Raw genomic sequence first — 13,401 nt, forward strand, 5'->3', positions numbered from 1 at the left:
TTTCTTTCCCTAAAGTTGAGTGATTCCCAGAGTTTTGGGTGCTGAGCCCTTTGCTCCTTCCACCTCTCTTTCCTCAACAGAATATCCAAGCAAGTTCTCATCCTGCTTTAGCCCTGATTTACTCTCTATAATTACCACCTTCTGAAATAACCTTCCAGAAATGATGCAGTAAGACACAGAGTGTAAAGCACAGTCTGAGGTCAGCCCCTGGGCCAGACCTCACTGTACCTTGTATACCTGGATTGTCTCAGTGGTACAGGTGGTGCTGCCCTCTTATTGCTGCCTCTGCATTTGATCCTCACAACTGCTGTGCAAGCTGGCAGAGCAGGTGCTGTTATTCTTGTTTTGCAGATGAACATCTAAAGACTTGGAGGTTAAGTAATTTGCCTGGGAGAAAAGAATTGGTATCCAGGTCTTTGCAACTCCTGAACACGGGACTCTCCATTTTAATTATTGCTCTTAATTGTTGCTTATGATTTTGGAACTTAAGGCAGTTGGTATGTTTTCAGTATTTCTTCTTAAAGATGGATTCTTTCCGGAGGTAAATCTTTGGAAATCTTTTTGGTTAGGGATTCAGAGCTTCATACATTATTTTATTTTGAGGTTCCTTAATTATTTATTACCTTGAGAAGGCTATTTACATAAAGCAAATATTTTGCTTTAGGAGAGTTTATAATAGTCTACCTTTTATAGGATTCCCTGCTTAAAAGTCAAAACAACTTCTTGGGAATGAGAGTTTTCCAGTCTATGGTTAAGAAAATACTCACAGATTAACTTAATTCATTATCACACCTGGATGGAGTATGATCAGGGCCCAACTTGAGTCCTTCCCACTCTGCACTTCTCTTTTTGCCACAGGGTCACTTACAGCATTACACACTCATGCACTTAAGATGACAAATCCCATGTGATATATAGTATGGGAATAACATCAACTTGGAGGAACATTTAGTACATTGTTTGAAAATGTGAAGCCGTCACATGGATGATAGATTGAGCAGCCTACAATTAACCTGAGTTAATATTTGGCAGAGCCAGATGGATAGCTCTTGACATCTAATCTCATGCAGAGTGCTTTATGTTCTTCATAAATAAAGAATAATAAAAACAAATATACTTGAATTCAGCATCTTCTCTGGAACACAGTGTGTTCACCTAATTGTGTTATCTCCATTTCTGAATTGCAAATGTGAGTTTGGTTGCAGCAAGACCAAGCCCAGAAAAACATGAAGTAGGTGAGGGTGGCTTTCTGTTTCTCAACCATCCTCATTAACTCCTTTCTTCCTCCTCCCAGTGTGCCCCGGCCCCTTCTTCTTGGGTGCCTTTGGCCTGCTAGCTCTCCTCTCATTAAAATGACCTCCCCTGAACCCAGATGGTCATTCAGTTTCACTGCAGTGCAGTTGGATAATGAAGTTTACTGTGTTCTAGCCCCCAGGATTATTTTTGTTTCGATAGGGGAAAACCTTGGAGAAGATATTTAGGGACCAGGAAGACGTTCCCGGTGGCTATCAAATGATGTTTGGCTCCAAGTTCTCAATTGTTATGCACATCTTGGTTGTAGAATTGTTGAATGCCATGTGGAAGATCTGGGTACCTTTTTTGGTTTACTCATATACTAGATGGAGATAACAAGAAACCTCCCTCCTATGACTGTTGTGAGAATTCAATCAGTCAGTGCATGTAAAAGCACTTGGAATAGTTTGACAGTTAGGAAAGACTCAGTTCGTTTTTAGATATTCTTCCATCCTCGCCCTTCTCTTCTTTCCTAGGGGAGGCAATGTGGTATAGGAGAAAGCATATGGGCTTGGGAGTTAGGTGATCCTAGGCTCAGATCTAAACTCTGCCATTTGCTAGCTATACGATCACGAGCACATAACCTTTTCTGAACTTTAATTTCCTTTAGTTTAATTTAGGGATAATCAGAGTATCACACATGGTTGTCATGAAAATTAAGTGAGATAATGTGTATGTTATGCTTAGCGTGGTGTTTTGTACCTAGCGGACACACATTAGTGAATTATTATTCATGCTAATAAACACAAAAGACATAAATATATTGAAATTCAACAGCGCGATTTTTAAGCTATTGCCTCTTGTAGTCACTTAACTATGAATGTCAGCTTGTTTGCATTTAGTAAGAGTTTCTAGGCTTATGAACCATAGGTATCATTTCCTTTCTGTGAATATTTCCCCACTATTCAAAACAAACAAATTTAAAAATCCAATAGTATATATGGATAAAACATTTTAATGAAGTACTAAGGAGGTGTTAATGAGTGGATCGTGGCTATAAAAGAGATGTAATATATGGCAAAGCATGAAGTATATGTTAATAAGACCTCAATGAACAAAATAGTAAACAAAAATAAAATATAAAAATTCTGTTAAGCAAAATTACGGAGAAAAGTCTTGAGTTTTAATTTAAAAAATCAGCAAACATTGATAATTATTTTTTTGCAGCATCTTTCAAGTCTTATTACCACTTAAAATAGTTTATGATTATTTCAAAATATATTTTAAATAATTCTCTTTATATCAGAAAAAAGAATCCTATGTATATACCATATAAAATAATAATGTATAATCTACTTTACAATAGTTTCAGAGCTGTTTCATTAAATCAGTTCTAGCTGTTTCCATTAAACTTCCTGAGTTTCCTTCTTTCCTTTCTCCATAGAATCAATGGCCAAATCCTTTATATTTGTCTCCTCTTTTTCATTTTTTTCCAGTCTATGCTTGGAACAGAAAATACGATCTTTTGTTTTTGGATTCAGTCCTATTGCCAATACTTTTTACTTTATTATTGCTACAGCCAACTAGCAGGCTTCCCTAACTACAGTCTACAGGCCTCTATTAACCTGCCTTTTCAGAGTCTCCACAATTTGAACTCCACTCAACTTTCCCATTTTTCTGATGATGAAACTGAGGTTTGGGGAAGTTTAGATTGTTGAACACAGTCATACATATCTTTGTGATTTCAAAGTCCTAGGTCTTATCATTAAACCATGCTACTCTTTCCTAAACATGGCTGAACATTTTCCAAATTTTTCTAAGATGAATTTTCCTATCATATATACCTATTAAGCTCTTTACTTCTTCCTAAGGCTGGTATATATCCTACCTTTACCAAAAAACTCTTTGGAATCCGGAACTGATTATATTGCTTTCTATTTACTGTGATCTTGATAGTTTTATTTTAACATTTATTTTAAGTTCAGGGGTACATGTGCAGGTTTGTTACACAGATAAACTTGGGCCATGGGGGTTTGTTGTACACATTATTTCATCACCCAGGCATTGAGCCTAGTACTCATTAGTTATTTTTCCTGACCCTCTCCCTCCTCCCACCCTCTACCCTTCCATAGGCCCCAGTGTGTGTTGTTCCCCTCTGTGTGTCCATGTCTTCTCACATAATAGTTTGTTCTAATCTCAATATAGCACTTAACAGTTTTTTGCTTTATATTATTTACTTCTTTCTGTATCCCCAACTAGATTTTAGATTCTTGGATGGCAGTGAGCATGTCTTTTCTGTCTTTTTAAAAAAAATTTTGTTTTCAGATAAGGGTTCTTAGAATTATCTGTCATATTTAATTATCTTCCCCTTTCACACAAAAATAGTGTTCTCTAAAGTACTTTGACATCAATAGATTTTAAGTCAGTGTTAAATACATGGAATTAAATTTTTATTTTAGAAGAGAAGCGAGGTTCTGTTTTTAAAGAAATCTAAGTGTGTTTTTTCTGTTCTAATGGCAATTTTTAATGAAAAACAGCAATTATTAATTAGGTATTCTTACATGGAAAAATTTTTCTCAACAAGGATATATTCTGTATAGCTAAGAAAAATGTATACCAAGGTTACTCGTTATTCATCATTTAAATATTTACCAAGTTCCCAGCGTCTACCACTATAGATAATACAGTTGTCAAGGTGGTACTGAACATAAAATGTAACAGTCCTTGATCTTAAATTATATAAACTAAAATGAATAAACTCTAACAACAACAACAACAACAATGATGACGAAAAGACTCCATGAAAAACACAAGGGATGTTTAAGGAGGTATGTAACTATTTGAATTACAAACACACTTCCCAAATAAGCTTCTGTGTTACCAACCTTTCCATACATAATAACTGTAGGCTTTAGAAAGAAGCAAAATAACTATTCTAAGGCATTGGAGAAGAAACAAAAGCAGGCAAATACTGGAGAGGTTAGATAGTCAGAAGAAGTGGAAGGCAAGGGATTAGTTTACCATTTTTTTTTTTTTTTTCAAGCTTTTATCCTGAGACCAGGTCATAGCCAAAGCTGGGTAGGAAGGCTAGAAACTGAATAGAAATCTTACTTGGGGAAAGAGTCTGGGTCAATAACAGCTGCCAGAAACTGAACTGGAATCTTGAAAAGAAGTGAGGCAGAAAGGGTGAGCCTAATTTCTACATATAAACTATGTACTAATCTTTGGATGACCGTTGAATTATGCAAGTGAAGGGCAGACTTTAAGGAGCCCAGCTAAGGCTAAAATAACTGAGCTTAGCTTTGAACTGCCACCTACTGCCAGGGAGACAGAGCTTACAGTTTGGGCTTAACCTAGTTAGCTGTCTGCTTAAAAAAAAAATATATATATATATATATACATATATATATATAAAATTTTTATATACATTATACATTTATTTATATATAATGTATACTCATTTGAAGAAGCATAATAAAATCCAGAGTTTCTACAACATGTCCATCACAATTTCTAGCATAAAGTTCAGAATTACTTGTCATATAAAGATTAAAAAAACATGAAGCAGCTTTAAGGAAAAAGAAAATCAATAGAGACTAATTCTGAGATGACACCAAAGTTGAAATCAAAAGATAAGAATTTAAAAAATAATTATGCTTCAGGACTGAAATGAAAATATATTATAATAATGAAAAGATAGAAAACCTTAGTTGGGAGATATAAACTATAAAAAGGAAATAATAAAAATTCTAAAACAGAAAAATAAAATATGTAAAATAAAAAATTCACTGGATGGCTTAGATGCAGAATGGATGTGATAAAAAAAGAATCAGAGGACTTGAAGATAGACCAATAAAAATAATATATTCTGAAGAACAGAGGGAAAACTTTTTTTAAATATATAGTTTTTTTCTAAATAGAGATGGGGGTCTCACTATGTTGCCTAGGCTGGTTGTGGCCTCCTGGGCTCAAGTGATCCTCCTGCCTTGGCCTCTCAAAATGCTGAGATTACAGGTATGAGCCACCATGGCTGGCCTATTTTAAAAAATGATCAGAGCCTCAGAGTCCTGTAAACAAATATTAAAATATCCAATATTGGAGAAAAGTAATGAGAGAACGGACTAGAGACATTATTTGGAGAAATAATGGCTGAAAATTCTTCAATTTTAGCTAAAGACATAAATTTTGTAGTTCAAGAAGTTCAGTGAACTTCAAGTAAAATATTTAAAACATAAACAGCATATTTAGAAACACTACAGTCAAACTGTTGAAAACTAAAGATAAACAGACAGTCTTCCAAGCAGTCAGAGAAAAATGACACATTCCATATAGGGGAATAATAATTTGAAGGACCTCAAAGATTGCATCAGAAATAACAGATGCTAAAAGACAATGGAACAACAATTTCAAAATAATAAATGAAAAAACTATCTACCCAGAATTCCATATCCAGAAAAATCACCTTCAAGAATAAAAATGAGTTCCACTTCTACCTAAGACATAGAAAGCTACAAAGAGCATTAATACCATCCTAAAAATAAGAAAGTGTCATATAAATGACAAAAGTATGACTTTCCTTGAACCCAGAACACTAAGTTCACAGGGCAAAACAAATAGCTATAAATCTAAGTAATGACAAGCTCCTTCAAATAGCAATGATATGGGAGCACTGACTCACCTGGGAAAAGCACACGAAGAAGGAATAAAGAAGAAATAGAATAAATACAAAATATCTAGAAAGGTGGTAGATTTAAATGACTACACCAATAATTACATCAAATATAAATGCTCCAGCTACAACAATTTAAAGAGATTGACAGGATAAAAAAGCAAGACCCAAGTATGTATTATCCATAAGAAATACACTCTTTTTTTTTTGGAAACAGGGTCTTGCTCTGTTGCCCAGACTTGAGTACAGTGGCATGGATCTTGGCTCACTGCAGCCTCAACCTCCTGGGGTCAAGTGATAGTCTCATCTCAGCCTCCCAAGTAGCTGGGTCTGGCAAATTTTGCACTTTTTTTTTTTTTTTAGAAGCGGGGTCTCACCATTTTGCCCAAGCTGGTCTCAAACTGCTGAGCTCAAACACTACACCTGCCTCAGCCTCCCAAAGTGTTGGGATTACAGGCATGAGCCACCATACATTTTAAATGTAAATCATATATATGTTAAGAATAAAGTAATGGATAAAGATATGCCATGCAAATACAAATTTTTTAAAACCTAGAGTGGCTATTTGGATATCAAACAAAATAGACTTCAGAATAAGGAATATTACCAAGGATAAAGATGACTATTACATAACAACCAAAAGGTCAATTCACAAAGATGTCATAAAACCCCCATATATATGGGCACCTGAAAACATAGCTTCAAATACCAGAAGCAAACCTGATATAAATGAGAGAAGAAATAGACATATCCATAATAGCAGTTTGAGAATTCAACATTCCTGTCTCAGTAATCAATTGAACAAGTTGGCAGAAAATCAATAAGGAAATGCGAAACCTGAACAGCACAAGCAAGTTGAGCTAACTCATGTTTGCAGAACAATCCATACAACAACAACAAAATGCATAATAAAAATCTAAAAATTATTTATATATAATAGCAATGAAAAGTCAGAAATTGAAATTAAAAACAGTTCCAACACAGTTTATAACAATTTATAGCATAAAAGCCATGAAACAGTTTTAAATATAAAATATGTGCATGATCATATGCTTGAAACCCCAAAATATTCATGAGAGAAATTAAAGAAGACCTAAATAAATCTAGAGGTAAACTTTTCATGGATTAGAAGACTCAATAATGTTAAGACATCAGTTCTCTCCAAATTGATCTATAGGTTTAATGCAATTCCAATCAAAATATTAGCAGCATATTTTTGTAGAAACTGACAAGCTAATTCTAAAATTTATATGAATAAGCAAACAAACCAGTATAGTAAAAACAATTTTAAAGAAAGAATGTGGTTGGAAGACTGACATTACTTGATTTCAAAACACATCATAAAGCCACTGTCATTAAGACAGTGTATATTGGAGAAAGAATATATGCACAGACCAATGGAACAGAATTGAGTCTAGAATATATATGGTCAATTTGATTTTCAGCATAGGTGTAAAGGCAATTCACTGGAAGAAGGAGTTTCAATAAATCATGCTGGAAAAACTGGACATCCAGGTACCAAAAAATAATCCTTGACATATACTTTGTATCATATATGTATATAGTTGATGCAAAATGGATCATAAACCTATAATCTAAAACTATAAAAATGTGTAGCATGAAACAGAAATAATAAAATTGAAAATAATCTTTGTGACCATTAGCCAGTCATGGTTAATGGAGACTCAGGAGGCTGAGGCGGGAGGATGGTTGGAGCCCACGAGTTTGAGGTTGCAGTGAGCTGTGGTTGCCTTCAGCTATGGTTATGGCACTGCACTTCAGCCTGGGTGACAGAGTAAGATTCTGTTTCTAAAAAAAAAAAAAGAAAAAAATTATAATAAAAAGCAAAAAAAGTCTTTGTGTCCTTGGACAAGGCAAGGATTTCTTAGAATTTCCTAGACATAACATACGAAGCATAAACTATGAAAGAAAAAATTGATGTTAAATTTTAGCAAAATGGAAAACTTTGCTCTTTGAAACACACCGTTAAAAAGTCAAAAGACAGTCCAGAGACATCATAAGTTATTAGATAAATTAAAATTGATACATGAGATACCACTACACACTTATTTGAACGCACTTACTTTTTATGTCCATACCGAAGAATGGGGAGCAACAGGAATTTTCATACGTTACTGGTGAAAATGTATAATGGTGGCCGGGCGCGGTGGCTCAAGCCTGTAATCCCAGCACTTTCGGAGGCCGAGACGGGCGGATCACGAGGTCAGGAGATCGAGACCATCTTGGCTGACCCGGTGAAACCCCGTCTCTACTAAAAAATACAAAAAACTAGCCGGGCGAGGTGGCGGGCGCCTGTGGTCCCAGCTACTCGGGAGGCTGAGGCAGGAGAATGGCGTGAACCCGGGAGCCGGAGCTTGCAGTGAGCTGAGATCCGGCCACTGCACTCCAGCCTGGGCGATAGAGGGAGACTCCGTCTCAAAAAAAAAAAAAAAAAGAAAAAGAAAATGTATAATGGTACAGGCACTTTTGAAAACACTTTGGTAGTTTCTTATGTAGTTAAATAAAAACTTACCATCTAATCCAGCAAACCCATGCCTAGGTATTTACCTAAGAGAAACGAAAACTTTTTTTATACAAAAACCTTTATGTGAGCATTTTAGCATCTTTATTTATAATTAACAATTGCTAAAAACTGAAAACAATTCAAATATCCTTTATCTGGTGAATAGACGAACTATGCATAGCTACACAATGGAATATTACTTAGCAATAAAAAGGAACAATCTGCCGATACACGCAACAACACGCATGAGCCTCATATGCATTAAGCTCCTTGAACTAGGCCAGACTCCAAAGACTACAGACTATTTGATTTCATTTATATGACTCCATTCCAGAAATGGCAAAACTATGAGGACAGAGAATACCTCAGTAGTTTATAGGGACTGGGGAGGGAGAAGTGGTTGACTATATATGGGCATGATGGCAACTTGGATATATTCTGTATACTGATTATGGTAGTGTTTACATGACTATACGCATTTGTCAAAAATCATAGTGTATACAGAAGGCGTGAATTTATATTGTATGTAAATTATCAAATTATTCCTCAATACACCTCACTTTAAAAAAGATAAAGATAGTTTCAGATAAAAGAATACTAAGAAAATCCATTGCTGGCAAATCTACACTACAAGCCATGCTAAAAGAAATTATTTAGAATGAAGGCAAATGAAAGCAGATGTAAATTTAGACTTACAGGATGGAGTGAAGAGCCTCGGAAATAGTAAATATGTGGGTAAGTGTAAAAGACTATTTTTTCCTCTGTATTCCTTTAAAATACATAATAGTTTCAAGGAAATAAAAATATCTTAATGTGAGATTTACAATGTGTGTAGATGCAGTGCATACGACAACATTAAGAGTGGGCCAAGAGCTTTGAAAGGACCCACACAGTTCCAGTATTTCTACATTTCACACAAATTGTTAAAATGTTAACTTTAAGAAGCCTGTAAAAAGGATGAGTATTGTAATCCCTACAGTGACCATTTAAAAATAAGTCAACAAGGTAGAGATTAAAAGCCAATGTATATATTTGATCTGGTTTTGAAGGATGAAAAGATATTTAGCAGGTAAAAAAGAGAAATGTATTTCAGGCAAAGGAAATAGTATATAGTAAATTCCACTTACCTTACTTTTTCATTCTTAGGATTTCCATAGTTCATATTTACATCATGAACCTCACAATTATAGTACTCATGGTTTAAATATTACTATGTCTCAGACTACAAACTTCTTGAGGCCAGTTTCCATACAGTTCTTTTTTTGCATCTTCAACCCTTAGCATAGTGCTGAGCATTGGGCACATAGTAAGGACTATGAAGATATTGACAGAGAATCTAATACTCTATCAACATTTATGGGTTTCTTAGTTTTTACACGTGAAGGAAGGAAGGAAGCTAATATTTATTAGCCACTGACTACATGCCAGGCTCTATGTTAAAGTTTTACATGTATTCTTTCATTCAGAGACATTAATCAGACAGTGGGATGTTTTTGGAAGGTGAAAGTATTAGGAAAAAGGAAATTAACATAGACTTCAATATAACGAATCAGGAATAATTGAAGAGGATGCCTCGAATGGGATCTGATCACTCACTAGATCCTGAGGGGGAAGCAGAGAGAGAAGACATTCTGCTCCCGAAGCCTCTCTTTTTATGAGTTCCCAATGGGTATAACATGCCACTGGGCAGTAATGATATCCACACTTTATTGGTTGCATTGTGCTGGCATTTATCAGGAACCTCTTCTTAAAAGAGGCAGTATGTGGACAGTGGAGACAGCAGGATCTTTTGAGTCTGGTGAAACTTCCCCACCCTGGTTCTGCATGTTACTAAGCACGTGACATTAGACAAGTTTCTTAAGCTCTTGAAGTTTTAAATTTTCTTAGCTATAAAATGGATACACTAATAGCTACCTCATAAGATTACATAAGATATTAGGTACAAGTTTCCTAGCCTACAAAAATGCTCAATAAGCCTGCCTCTCCTGTTCTGCTTTCTGCCTATGTACAGCCTGTTGGAACTGAAAAATTTGGAATTACTAGATATGACCAATAAATAAAAAGTGTATTTCTTTGGCAACGTTCTGTATTACAGAAATTTTGTTTTCTCAAACGTTAAGTCCTGTTGATATTCGTAGTGTTAGTTATTCGACATATTCTTGGAAGACTAACATTGTTTATAGATGCTTCAGTTTGCAAACCTAAAAAAAAAAATCCAGATAGAGGGCCAGGCACAGTGGCTCACACCTGTAATCCCAGCACTTTGGGAAGCCAAGGTGAGCGGATCGCAAGGTTAGGAGATCGAGACCATCCTGGCTAACACTGTGAAACCCCCCATGTCTATCAAAAAAATACAAAAAATTTAGCCTGGCATGGTAGTGGGTGCCTGTAGTCCCAACTACTTGGGAGTCTGAAGCAGGAGAATGGCGTGAACCTGGGAGGCGGAGCTTGCAGTGAGCCAAGATCAGCCACTGCACTCCAGCCTGGGTGACAGAGCCAGACTCTGTAAAAAAAAAAAAAAAAATCCAGATAGAGAAATTGTCATTCCTTAATCATGAAGGATATCAACATGAATCCTGAAATTCAGAACTCCTTGGTTTCAGTTCTTTTGCTTAAGTCACTAAATCACTTTTTCCTCTTAATGCCAAAAAAGAGGTGTTTGTATAGAAGGAAATTAATATTCTCTTTCTCAGTTTCAGCAAGAAGCACATTTATTATATGTTCAACAAAGTTGTATTCACCTTTCCAACTTAAAAATATTTAAGGGGTTTCATTATATTTTGAGAAATTATTCATCAATCAGGGATTTAGCAGCCACCAAAAAGAACTCCACAATTAATCTTTTATAATATGGGTGTGACTTATAATCTCTACACTAAAAAATTGTTAAATGTAAGGAAAAGCTGTTCATAAACTATAATATTTCTTGGCAAAGAAAAACTGCTTTGTGTTTTTAAAGATATGGTTGAGAATTTAAATGAGAGCTACATGCTTGAAATTAGTGCCAGATGCAACACAATTCAAGCACAATTCACTAACTGCATCAGATATTTCACTATGATTTAGTAAAAGGTATCCAACAATTCTACATTTCATAGAAATCTCACAAACACAAGTATTTCATTCACAAAACTCATGGCTTGGCAGGCTTCCAGGGCAGGAATTTGCTGGAAGAAAGGTAAATTTATTGATTAACATAAATCAAAGGACTGACATTTTCCCTAGAAAACTGACAAAACAATAATATTCCGAAACTGAAGTTCTTACAACCAGAGCGATGAGAAAAGTCTGAGCTATTATTTACATTTATTATAGGCATCCAGTAATGTGATAAACAATTAGGTAGTTAAGAATTCTCAAATCAGCATTGAGAAACTTAATTTTAAAATGTTAGATATTTTTGAAATAGGATTTTCCAAAAACCTTTGCAATGAAATCTGGTGTTTGTAAATCTTTGTAGTAGTTATAATTACATGCCACCTCTCTCCCTTGCATTTACTAATATATGCACTAAATAATGAGCATTCTTTGATGGGATCTATATAGAAACAATTGAGTTTTACTTTTTGTTTTTGGTTTTCTTTTGAGATGAAGTTTCGCTCCTGTCACTGAGGCTGGAGTGCAGTGGTGCAATCTCAGCTCACTGCAACCTCTGCCTCCCGAGTTCAAGTGATTCTCATGCCTCAGCCTCCCGAGTAGCTGGGATTACAGGCACGCGTCACCATGCCCAGCTCATTTTTGTATTTTTAATAGAGATGGGGTTTTAGCATGTTGGCCGGGCTGGTCATGAACTCCTGACCTCAAGTGATCCACCTGCCTCGGCCTCCCAAAGTGCTGGGATTACAGGCGTGAGCCACCGTGCCTGGCCCCAGATCATTCTTAAATATACAAACATTAATTCCTTCCTACCCCATGCCTCAGTTCTTCCCCCTCTACTATCTCTTTTCCCACTCTGGCTACACTTCCACCATCAGCAATTGTTGCGAGCTGAATATTTGTGCACCCCTACAATTCCTATCTTAAAGCCATAACCCACAGTGTGGCTGTGTTTGGAGATGTGGCCTCTAAGGCAGTAATTAAGGTTAAATAAGGTCAGAAGGGTAGAACCTTGATCCAACAGGATTAGTGTCCTTTTAAGTACAGAGAAAAGACACTGGAGAGCTCTCCGAACAGTGCACTCAAAGAAAAGGTGATGGGAGCATAACAAGGTGAGGGTGGCTGCCTACCAGGCAAGAGAAGAGGCCTCAAACAAAACAAAACAAAACAAACACAACAAAACCTACTTTGCTGGCATCTTGATCTTGGACTTCCCAGCATTTAGAATTGTGAGAAATAAGTTCCTGTTGCCTAAGCTGCCTTGTCTGTAGTATTTTACTATGACAGCCTGAGCAGATGAAGAGCAATTAAGAGGCCTGATGCAGTTACAACAGCACTCTTAGGCACACCTTTTTGTTAACTGTTTAACTTTTTAAAGATTTGGATTCAAGGAAAATCCTATTGAGAAGCTGAAGAGATTCGGCTAAAAGAGTTTTATACAGATCCTTGACCTCATTCAGCCTTGCTTCTACTTTAGAATCAGAGAATGTGAACAGGAAGATGGACCTCAGTGATCCTAACCTGTTGATTCAGGTTTTACTATGATGCTGGGGTTATATAAAACTGCTCTCTAAACTTGGTGCATCTTCTAGAAGATGTTGGCAGTGAGGCAGTGTAGTGGATAGTTGAGTAATAGGCTTAACCATCCGTTGATGCGAAATTGAGATATATTACTGAGTGCAATGCAAAATTTTATACACATTTAGCTTTCTTTGAAGGAAGACATTATTGGTAATGTTAACAGCAAAAAACAGCTGAGATTGAAAATTAGCGTGGGCCAGGTAACATGTTTTCTTTTTTTTTTGAGACGGAGTCTCTCTCTGTCGCCCGGGCTGGAGTGCAGTGGCCGGATCTCAGCTCACTGCAAGCTCCGCCTCCC

This window comes from Colobus angolensis, unplaced genomic scaffold (assembly GCF_000951035.1).
Source record: "Colobus angolensis palliatus isolate OR3802 unplaced genomic scaffold, Cang.pa_1.0 Scaffold75, whole genome shotgun sequence".
Taxonomy (NCBI): Eukaryota; Metazoa; Chordata; class Mammalia; order Primates; family Cercopithecidae; genus Colobus; species Colobus angolensis.